Raw genomic sequence first — 12048 nt, 5'->3', positions numbered from 1 at the left:
CCAGGACAAGCGCCGCCTACGTCTTGCGTCACTGTTGTCTGACCACAAGGTTTGATGAGGTAATGCGCAGGCGAAAAGCTGGTGCCCGGCGCAGTAGGAAGTGATGAGGGGAAGTTTCTGTCTCCTTAAATTATTCGCGGAACGGTGGGTGTTTTCGTCCATACATTTTCTCAAAATCGTAAGCGACACTGTCTGTTGATGGCTGTTTGAAAGGGATGTCTCTGAAAGGATCGGGTTTATCGACAGTGATGTCGTAAGAAGGCCTAGTGCTGTCTTTCCTCTCTCTCTCTCTCTCTGGGGCGACTAAAGTGGGCGAAGGGAAGCCCGTCGTTGTTTCTGTGCCTGCGCACAACCTCTGACTCTAACCCTGAATGCAATTAAAACTCAACAGCATCTGTGTTTTGTTCACTGTTCTGGCAAACAGGATGATGACTTGATTACGTTCATATTATTGTAAGTTTCCTGTTTTCCTTCAGATTTAATATTTGCTTGGATTATTATTATTATTATATATAGTAGGATAGCGATGACAATTTGTAACAATTAACACAAGTCTGAGTCAAAATTAGCTCCCTAAAGTCCTCAAACGTGGCACATTTTTATTTAAGGTCTGCCTGATTAGTAACTTTTCTCCTGGATTCGGTATTGAAATCCGGTTTGTATACTAACGTCTAATAGCCTTAATTTAGTGTTTGTCTGAAATCAAGGGGATGAAATTTCCCTTTTAATGAAAAAAAGAATGTTTCTCTGTTCGATTAATAGCGAATTAACGTTCACAGAAATTGCATGTTTCTAAGCTCCAGTTCTTGAAAATTCCTCAGTGGAAAATTAGAGAGTAAAGGGCGTCTCGCGTTTTTGTAAAAAGAGAACGTTCACTTCACCAGCGTGTTCAGATAGTCTTATTTCTTCCTGTCTGAATTCCAGTATTAAAGAACATAGTTCTTGTTGATTATTGGTAGGTTAATTTTCATGGCTGTAATCAATGGCCTCTATTACAGGTGTATACAGTGGTCCTGCACACAATCACTATATTCTAAAATGAAGTTACAAATTGAAAAAGAGGGAAGAGAGCAAGTAATGTTGAGCAGTTTGTTTTCAACTTGTGTAATACCTAGCCACACCTATACTTCAGCTGAGAATTTTGTGCTCCTGGGATTGCTAGTGCCTGTCCATAAATCTCATTTGTACAATAATCTAATCTGGTTTGAATCTGTGCTTTTTCCACCTGTCATTCATAATACAAATGTTATACACGTAATATGTAATCACTGAAGTAAAAGCATTTTTAGTTAGGTTTCAAAATCATTGTAATTTTAAAATGGTTAAGGTCTGCCTGCACGTGCTCATGTATATTGTGCCTGTATGCTGTAGACATTGCTGCAAATTATTTACTTCTATAAGAAAAGAAAGACTTGCATTTATATAGTGTCTTTCATGACCTCAGGGTGGCCCAAATTGCTTTACCGCCAATGATGTACTTTTGAAATGTAGTCACTGTTGTAATGTAGGAAATGCGGCAGCCAATTTGCACGCAGCAAGATACCTCAAACAGCAATGTGATAATGACCAGATAATCTGTTTTAGGGGTGTTAATTGAGGGATAAATATTGACCAGGACACCGGGAGACCTCCCCTGCTCTTCAAAATAGTGCCATGGAATCTTTCACATCCACCTGAGAGGGCAGACGGGGCCTCGGTTTATCGCCTCGTCTGAAAGACAAGCACGTCTGACCGTGCAGCACTCCCTCAAAACTGCACTGGAGTGCCGGTCTGAATAAGTGGTCAAGTCTCCATAGTGGGACAAAAACCCACAACGTTCTGACTCAGAGGCAAGTGTGCTCCCATTGAGCCATGGCTAACACTATATGGTACAATAAAATCATTTTGTAGTTGCCTTGGGATGTTAAGATGTGGTATATGTCTTAAAGTATGTAAATGTGTTACAATATTACTTTTTGCAGTAGGTTTAGATTTCAGTAAAATGTACTGAATTCTTGTGAACATTAATATATTAGGATAGATTTTGGAACTTGTGAAATATTTTAAGATTTATTAATATATACAGTGCTCCAGTAACTGCACTATTAGTGCATTCGCCTCTCAACTTCAGTAAGTCCAAGTCTCAACTGGTATTTGAACTTTGACTCCCTCTTGCGGTATGATTTCCTGCCTTTGGACAGGTCATAATGAAGGGCCCTCTTTCTTGGAGGCCTCTTTCCTACTGAGGTGATGTAGAAGAAATGGATGTGAATGCACAATTACATTCTGACAGTACCTTGTTATGAGTGGGGACTGGGTGGCACATTGTATTAGAAAACTATTTTATTTTCTGGGTTCAAATACACTGCAGACCAGTGGAATGTTAGGGTCCTAAGTAAATTGAGTTTGGTCAATCTCAATTCAACTTCTCTTGGGTTAAAGTTCACAGAACTAATTTACCCATAATTCAGTGTTGGGGACTGAATTGGCAGAGACTCCCAAGCATGGCTAATGTGGAAAATGGAGAATTCACTTTGGTGCAGTTGGAAGTTCTTTAGGTTGGGGTTAAGGGACAGAAGAGAGAGAGCTTTATTCTGACCCATCTGTCATGCTACACTTAACCTGGGAGTGTTTGACGCTGCGGCAATGACCCAAATTGAAAAGCACCGCTCCTCACTTTGAACACACATTGAGAAAGAGCATCTATTTGTAGTTGAAAAGCAAGCCAATTTCTCAGTTTATAATTCTGTATATAATTTGTAATAAATAACTTTTTTGTTTGATCAGAGACTAATAGCGGTGTATTAAATTATAACAGAAATACCAATACAAAACAATGAATTTCATTCAAGTATAGAACTTGAGCTTATGTCTTGAGTTTTCTCAGGAGTAGCATATGCATGGAAAATAAAATGCTATAAATGAGCACTGTCAATAAAGACAAACTACTGAGAATATTTGTTTCTGGTAAACTGATGATAGACTGGATGGAACTCAATGGGAGAAGGAATAAAAAATATGTTTATAATCTACACCATAGGTTAGTACTAAAACCACAAAAGTTAGCTAAACCATTTCACTGACGTGCTTCATTTTGACCATGAATCAAAGATTTTAATCCCACCCGTGAGTTATGGATGGTCATTGCTGTATGTAATGTTTTGGAGTTTTGCCTGAGTTAAATCTTTTAACTATTAATGTCTGTAATGTTAAATTCAGTATTTTGTCTCAATAGGCCAGCAGGCTGAAGTCGCCATAATAATTTAGTGTGCTAATTAGTCAGTGAAGATTAGGTTGTTATATACAGTTTAAAGCATTTCGCGCTATTGTGAAAAATTGGCTCCTTTGTGATACCTCAAGGGGTCAGGCGTCATTTCATTCCATTCGCGCAGTCAGGCTTGGCTGGGGCAGACATTTGGAAGCCTTGTGCACCCATATCAAAGGGGAGGCATTTCAATCAGAGTGGGGCCTTGATTGACAGCTTGGTGGGTGAAACCCCCATCTCAGACTTGGGGGAGTGTGTGCATTGTCCGTCCTTTTTTGCTTGCATTCTCTTTATCACTCACTCTTTTACGTGTTTGCTCGCTTGCTCTTTCTTTTGCTGTCTGGTCTCCCAATGCCGCCAATTAAAAATTCTCATCCTTGTGTTTAAGTGCCTTTTTGGTTTTGTCCCTCCCTATCTCTAACTTTCTTCAGCCCTACTAGCCATCCCCCCCCCTCCGCTCCTCCAACTGTGACTTCTTGTGCATCCACGGCCCATTTGCCCTACCCATTTACGTTTTGCAATTCCCTTCTTAAATTCCTCTGTATCTACACTTTCTTCTTGAAACCCACCTCTTCGACTAGGCTTTTAGTCATCCCTTCTTTCTTCGTCTTGACGACCGTTTTTATCTGATTGTACCTCTGTGAAGCGCCTTGGGACATTTTTCTATGTCAAAGGTGCTAAATAAAGGCAAGTTGTTTTTGTAACCAATAACCATATGAAATTTACTGTTCTCGATGTGAAAACTGCATTCTATTCATTTGGGTATTTTATGTAAAAATGAGCCAGTTTTTGGTTAAAGTTATGCCTCATTGTGCTTTTCGACCCCTCTCCCCCTCCCCCCTTCCATAAAGGAAGGAGATGTGCATGAGATATTTCAGAAGCTGCCCTAAGGGTTCTCTTGTGATTCTCGGGTCATGCTATTGTTTAACTATTGAGCAATAAAGGTGCGCTCTGGATCACAGTGCCGCAAGGACTGACAGATGTCGCTGAACCCTCGAGGATGTATAGCGCAAAATGCAAAGACTGTTACGGTGCTTCATTTTGACTGAACCAAAGATTTTAATCCCATTCATGAATTATGGATGGTCATTGCTGTATGTAATGTTTTGGAGTTTTAACTTGAGTTGAATCTCTTAACTAATAAAATAGATTGCATTATTCAACTAGCTCCTCTAACACAAACTTAACGTTTAACAGTATTGTTTGCTAACTTTTGTAGAATGTAATATGAATTCTTTAGTTGCAAGGAAACATGAAAACATCAAAAAGTAAAATATTTACCCTGATAAAATGTTTTTAGAGGCACATGTTTCCTAGTGGAAAATTAAACACGTCTTTAATTTGAGCATTCCATGTTACCGCCAGCCATTAGCTCTTGTTGAACAACTGTGAATTACAATTGTTGATTTCACGTGTGAAGTAATGCTGTGGGTGATGGAGTACCAATCACACATGGAATAGAGCTCTCTATTGAAGCCAGCACATTGAGAGAAGTTGGATACAATACAAAAGTACCATTATGGATGCCATTCAAAACATCTATTAAGTATTATTCATGAGAATCTTCTTTTATATCATTGGGATTCAATTATCTACAGCCATCTTTGTCCTTCTGCTTTAAAAGGTACAGGTTGAATCTTCCACTCCAGTTAGAGCTGGATGTGAGCTGGAGGCTGTGGTGTCCCTTTGGATGGAGGTGTGGGGGAATTAAATGGAGATGAATTTAAAATGTTGAATGTATCTCTGAAGCTGGTCAGGAAAGATAGTGGTAAAGATGATGCCTGGTCTGAGAGGAACCTAGAAATATATCTGGGAGAAAACTTAATTGGAGCGTAAGTTCCCATTTTTTAAAAATAAAAGCACATTTATTTTTCAATATCCGGTGTCTGCTGCAGTGCAGTTGCTCTCGTTACCTCAGGTGCTGGGGGTTAAAGTCAACTGTAGTAAAATGGGGGAGGGGGAAATCACTTCCGATACCCATCAAATGATCCCATTTGACTGAGGTAAAGGAAGGCTGCAAGTGCTTGTGCAATCATATACCAGCAAGAGTCAGGTGAGAAAGGGAGGAAATTGGTGGAAGAAACCAAGGAATGCTGGAAACAGAAAGTAAACAAAGATTAATAAGTTTCAGCACCTTGCCTTAAAATTCGATCAAAGTAGGGCACCAGTTGGGAGACCAGGTACACAATGGAAGCTTTATTTTTCCCCTGTAGCTGTCTTTCAGGTGAATACTGAGGGATAAGGTTCTACATGTCCTTGTCCTTGGAGTATCCCTCTCATGAGTTGGGTGAGGTAAGAAAATAAAAGGTTTAAGTTGTAAGGTGCATGCAGCAGAATAGATCCCTAAGTTTGTGTTTCAAGGTAGTAATGCACTGAGGAGTTTGGAACATAAACCACAAAATGTTACTGCATTGCTACATTTTGTGATATTTACAGCTTGCAGAATAAATTTGGATGCAGCAAAGGATATAGTTGATATGGATAATTTTTTTTGCTCATGACACAAACTAAAGTTTATGGGAATTTATTTCAGTTTTGTATCAGTCAGTCTAATGTGTACATTACACTTAACAAAGTATTGTGAGGAAGGGGTTATTCAGAGTTTGACAAGATATTGTTCAGAGTTTGACTAGACAGATTCCATTTTAATATTGCAAAATGACTAATATGTTGGTACACAAAATAGGAAATGATGACAAAGAAGGTTTGGCATTAAATAAAGTGGAGAAGGTGACTATTTTAGATATGAAGCTTCTGCAACAATGGGAATGACAACCATTGTAATGTTTGGATGTGTACATAAATGCTGCATACAGTATAAGAACAAAGAATGATCCTGACAAATTGTAAAGCATTGATAAGATTACACTTGAAAGTATTGTGATTTCATCACTGTACTTACAAACAAATATAGGGAAGGGGTCAAAAAGGGCAAAATCATTGAGCTATAAAGAGAGACAGGTTAAAATTTCAAAAATGTGCCCACTTAATGGAAGTGGGTTGGGGGGCCGGGTGATTAACCTGCTGTCCAGAGGCAGGTCCCTAATTTAAATATTTTAATGAGACTGCTTGCCTCAAGCATTAGCTGTCTTTCAGGCTTAACGCCTGCAGGCTAGGTTTCGCAGGCCTCGGGAAACCGGCAGCTGAAGGGAGGTGAGAACGGCCAAATCCAGTAAGTAAGCATCTTTCCAGCTCTGCTTGTGAGCCAGGAGGAGTAGGAGTGCATATGTCCAACGCCTCCCCCAAGCTAACCTGCTTCCATCCTTGGGATCAGACCCCCCCCCCCCCCCCCCCAACCTGAGAGGTCGCCCCTCCTGCAAACTCTCCGACCCCCGACACCTCTCTGCACGATCTTCCCCCCCCCCCCCCCGTCCTCTGCGACTGATCTCTCCGCCCTGCACCCCTCCCCCACCCCCTGTTGTACACCCCGACTCACGATTTCTTTCTTTCTTCCTCCTCTCCGCCCGACAGCCAGCCGACCTCTCAATCTGGCTGGCTGCGACCGGGAAATGGAGTCCAAAAGTGTTAATCATGTCCTGCCGTTAGATTCGGCAGAACCTCCAGGAAACCTGTATTTCCTGGCCATTAACCCTCCCCGCCTCCCCATAAATATCGGGGCCAAAGTGTCTGGCTATGTGAAATATTCGACTAGTTGGTCTTTCAAAAACAAAAAAGAAAATATGCTTCTCCATTTAACCTTTTTGAATTAGGAATTGAGTAGAAGAGGAGTTTGACCCTTTTTGCACATGCTAATTAATGTTTTGAGAATGTGGAAGTGCAGTTAGAGGTCCTTCTACTTTCACTGTAGAAATATAGTGTAAAATGTTATCGTAAATGTGACAAAGATAGCAGAAGTAAAACTAAATTTCAAGACAGCAGGATGTTTACTACTGTTCTAAATACTGTACTTCCTTTATATGAATGTGCTGTGATTATCTACCAACTCTCAGTTGGGGAATGGCTCTATTGGTTGCAGTATAGTAGTGAAGTTTGCCTGTTTTACCAATTCACAAAGTTCTAAATTAATTGAAACATTAGTTCAATTAACTTTTCATGTAAAATGACGAGAGTAGATATTTAGATACGAAAATGTAATCTGTTACATATTGGATATATTGGCCACAGTGATGGAACATCAATGTTAATTTATTTTGAAATATACGTGAAGGTGTGAATATTCAGCCACAATATGTTCTGCTATTATTTTTTAAAAACCTAACTTTTAGCGCATCCTTTTTAGTCCCTTACTGTGTTTTTGAAATTTGACCATTTAAAAAAATGGTTATAAGGGGGAAAAATGCAAAATAAGCAGGTGCTATTTAGCACATACTGGTGGGCCGCAAATTGATCGTTGCCAGTTTTCTGCATTACTGTGACAATGCTCTTGATGTCTCACTAAGAGAATATTGGTAGAGCCTGAGCAGTATATCTCTTGCCAGTTCCACCGCTGCACTTGATTCGCTTCTGGAGGAAAATTGAAGAGGAGGAAAAGAGGACAAAGGAAGAGCTTACTCAAATAGAAAATAATGTGGTGTTGTGGTGGTGCCCGTGACTCAAACAGAAACTCTTGGTACTATACTTAGTTTCCTCATTTGACACAAGCCCTCTTGTACTCTCCTAAGATTTGGAAGAATAAACACAATCAGAGCTAAGCGATTCCACAACCAACGGATCAGATCAAAGCTCTGCAGTCCTGCCACATCCAGTCGTGAATGGTGGTGGACAATTAAACAACTAACGGCAGGAGGAGGCTCTGCAAACATCCCCATTCTCAATGATGGCGGCGTCCAGCACGTGAGTGCAAAAGACAAGGCTGAAGCGTTTGCAACCATCTTCAGCCAGAAGTGCCGAGTGGATGATCCATCTCAGCCTCCTCCCGATATCCCCACCATCACGGAAGCCAGTCTTCGGCCAATTCGATTCACTCCACGTGATATCAAGAAACGGCTGAGTGCACTGGATACAGCAAAGGCTATGGGTCCGACAACATCCCAGCTGTAGTGCTGAAGACTTGTGCTCCAGAACTAGCTGCGCCTCTAGCCAAGCTGTTTCAGTACAGCTACAACGCTGGCATCTACCCAACAATGTGGAAAATTGCCCAGGTATGTCCTGTCCACAAAAAGCAGGACAAATCCAATCCGGCCAATTACTGCCCCATCAGTCTACTCTCAATCATCAGCAAAGTGATGGAAGGTGTCGTCGACAGAGCTATCAAGCGGCACTTACTCACCAATAACCTGCTCACCGATGCTCAGTTTGGGTTCCGCCAGGACCACTCTGCTCCAGACCTCATTACAGCCTTGGTCCAAACATGGACAAAAGAGCTGAATTCCAGAGGTGAGGTGAGAGTGACTGCCCTTGACATCAAGGCAGCATTTGACCGAGTGTGGCACCAAGGAGCCCTAGTAAAATTGAAGTCCATGGGAATCAGGGGGAAAACTCTCCAGTGGCTGGAGTCATACCTAGCACAAAGGAAGATGGTAGTGGTTGTTGGAGGCCAATCATCTCAGCCCCAGGGCATTGCTGCAGGAGTTCCTCAGGGCAATGTCCTAGGCCCAACCATCTTCAGCTGCTTCATCAATGACCTTCCCTCCATCATAAGGTCAGAAATGGGGATGTTCGCTGATGACTGCACAGTGTTCAGTTCCATTCGCAACCCCTCAGATAATGAAGCAGTCCGAGCCCGCATGCAGCAAGACCTGGACAACATCCAGGCTTGGGCTCATAAGTGGCAAGTAACATTCGCGCCAGATAAGTGCCAGGCAATGACCATCTCCAACAAGAGAGAGTCTAACCACCTCCCCTTGACATTCAACGGCATTACCATCGCCGAATCCCCCACCATCAACATCCTGGGGGTCACCATTGACCAGAAACTGAACTGGACCAGCTATATAAATACTGTGGCTACAAGAGCAGGTCAGAGGCTGGGTATTCTGCGGCGAGTGACTCACCTCCTGACTCCCCAAAGCCTTTCCACCATCTACAAGGCACAAGTCAGGAGTGTGATGGAATACTCTTCACTTGCTTGGATGAGTGCAGCTCCAACAACACTCAAGAAGCTCGACACCATCCAAGATAAAGCAGCCCGCTTGATTGGCACCCCATCCACCACCCTAAACATTCACTCCCTTCACCACCGGCGCACTGTGGCTGCAGTGTGCGCCATCCACAGGATGCACTGCAGCAACTCGCCAAGGCTTCTTCGACAGCACCTCCCAAACCCGCGACCTCTACCACCTAGAAGGACAAGAGCAGCAGGCGCATGGGAACAACACCACCTGCACGTTCCCCTCCAAGTCACACACCATCCCGACTTGGAAATATATCGCCGTTCCTTCATCGTCGCTGGGTCAAAATCCTGGAACTCCCTTCCTAACAGCACTGTGGGAGAACCGTCACCACACGGACTGCAGCGGTTCAAGAAGGTGGCTCACCACCACCTTCTCGAGGGCAATTAGGGATGGGCAATAAATGCTGGCCTCGTCAGCGACGCCCACATCCCATGAACGAATAAAAAAAAAATCAAGACGTGCCAGTCAAGCCATAAACTACAAATTGAGTTTGTGAATGTAAAAAGTAGACAGTAAATGTAAATCAATATAGCAAATTTCACTTGATTGCAGAACTCTTAACTTCTATTTCCTTCTCGGATATGAAAATAATAAGACTTGATGCTTTTCTAACTCATAATATCAAACTCGGACTAGAGTCTGTAACACAGGATTAATTTGTTTCCATGGCATGCCTGTATCTCAATGATGTGGAGATGCCGATGATGGACTGGGGTTGACAATTGTAAACAATTTTACAACACCAAGTTATAGTCCAGCAATTTTATTTTAAATTCACAAGCTTTCGGAGGCTACCTCCTTCCTCATATGAGGCTACCTCATTTCCACATCGTTCACCTGAGGAAGGAGGTAGCCTCCGAAAGCTTGTGAATTTAAAATAAAATTGCTGGACTATAACTTGGTGTTGTAAAATTGTTTACAATTGTATCTCAATGGTGCTTGAAGCACACTGCCTGAGAGATTCATCTTGTACCCGTTGAAGTTTAACCTGGGATACAGGAAATCAAAAAATATCTTTCACAGTTGAACAAAGCTTATCAAATTTAAGCGATGGTTTGCTGCTGGACAAATTTTCATTTGCAGGTGTTACCAAGTCCTCGACCATGAATTGGCGGCTTTCAGGATTAAAGAAACCGCCTGTGTTAAGTGGTTTCTGGTTGCTTTGAAATCAAAATGTATTTGCTTATGAATAATGCCTTGCCTCCCAATTGGGTATGAAAGGCCATGGATGTCACGTGGTGACTTCATATATTTCAGTTCAGCTACATGTTGTAGCAAACAAAATTTAAAGTAACCAGCTCCGTCTCATAACAAAATACTAAAATTATTAGAGACTTATGATTAGAATCTTCCTATCTGTCCCAGTCTCCTCTTAATGGTGTTGCCAATATGGGGGGCATATTCAGGACGGAAGGAATAGTTCATCTTTTACCTTGTGGTTTGGTCAGTCAGGCATTGGGGTGCTGAACTTGTGGATCAGTTTGCTGTGGCTGTGAGACTGATGATGGGGGGAAAAAAAAGTAAAAAGGTTTTGCACTTCTGTCAGGTAGAAATCTGATTTCTGTGCTGCCAGTAGATCAATATGATCCTGGGCTGTGGTTTGAATGCACCACTGGTTATGCCAATGCTGGCAGTTTTGAATGAAAACAGGTCAACTCAGACCATTATGCAGATCAGAACTGGCCCTTGAAACTTGTGTTGTACTTGTGCTGGATCTGCAAAATTACTTTTTAATATTCTTTTTCTAATTATGTTTTTGTGCTTGTCACAGCAATCTCTGAATTTTCATATAGTGTCATACTGCTCTGAAGCATTCCAACTATTGAGTAATGTGCTCTCAGTATATGAGAAATTGTCATTTTCAGAAGATGGGAAACTGTCATCCTGACCACAATGTAACAGTCGAGGTGTTACTGATAACATTTTTTCACCAAATGCTTTTGTGGCATGGAATTGACAAGTGTTTTATCTTTTTCGTTCCAATACTTTTATTTGGGGGGGAGGTTGGGGAACAAAGTAGGTTTGAGGTACCCAATGGTCAGCTTGTGTTTTCCAATTATTGTGTTAAAGGTAGAACTTGAGGGAGATGAAAATAACCTAGGAACTTTCAATACTACTGTAGTCATTCAGTGGTGCATTGAGACAGGAATCCTGGATGAAATGGATGTTGGTGGGCTGTACTTGTATTAGGTCTCCAGTGGAGTCTATTGATGCATTCACACTACAACTTAGTACTAGTGGGGAGTGGTTTCACTTTGCGCCATTGCTGCAGTTATAGTGTAAATGCAGATTGAAACTGGAGTCAAGGCCCAAACTGATATTGGAGCAAGTGTCACTTTAGAATCAGTTCAGGCCATGACATTCTATTTATACTACTCAATTTTAGTCTTGGTGCAAAGCAGTTTCAGTATGAATGTTACAGCAAGAATGGGGAAAGTGATAGTGAGTAAGCACTTTTTTTTGCCATCCGGCAGCTCAAACGAGGAGGAAATTTTGGACAACACTCTGGGGCTTTTTCTCAATTTTTTTTTTGTCCTGTGTCCCTAAACTTTGTTACTGTTACGGTGATGAGTGTGTAAACTTTACAATTCAGTAGGTAAGACAATTAGACCTGCTGATGCATGTAATATAGTTACCAAAATATATCTATTTTTGAAAATACTTGGTTAATCATATAGCCTGTTCTGATCCTTTTTGTCTGTTCAATAGTTAATTGTGCCTTCCCATAGG

General features: G+C 41.6%; 1 protein-coding gene across 4 annotated transcripts in view; it reads left to right on the top strand.

The window, feature by feature from the left end:
• The first annotated feature begins 49 nt into the window (after window positions 1–49).
• dcun1d3 (defective in cullin neddylation 1 domain containing 3) overlaps window positions 50–12048 on the top strand; it is a 31491-nt gene continuing 19492 nt past the window's right edge. For 3 of the 4 annotated variants that reach the window (XM_068003264.1, XM_068003266.1, XM_068003267.1), the window contains exon 1: window positions 53–453. The gene's annotated coding sequence lies outside the window, so the exon portion shown is untranslated. Of the gene's footprint in view, window positions 454–12048 lie in introns of all 4 variants that reach the window. The other variant, XM_068003265.1, reaches the window with a different exon arrangement.

Source organism: Heptranchias perlo, chromosome 22, assembly GCF_035084215.1.
Source record: "Heptranchias perlo isolate sHepPer1 chromosome 22, sHepPer1.hap1, whole genome shotgun sequence".
NCBI lineage: Eukaryota > Metazoa > Chordata > Chondrichthyes > Hexanchiformes > Hexanchidae > Heptranchias > Heptranchias perlo.
Note: the sequence above shows the minus strand (reverse complement) of the source record. Positions and strands in the feature narration are given on the sequence as shown.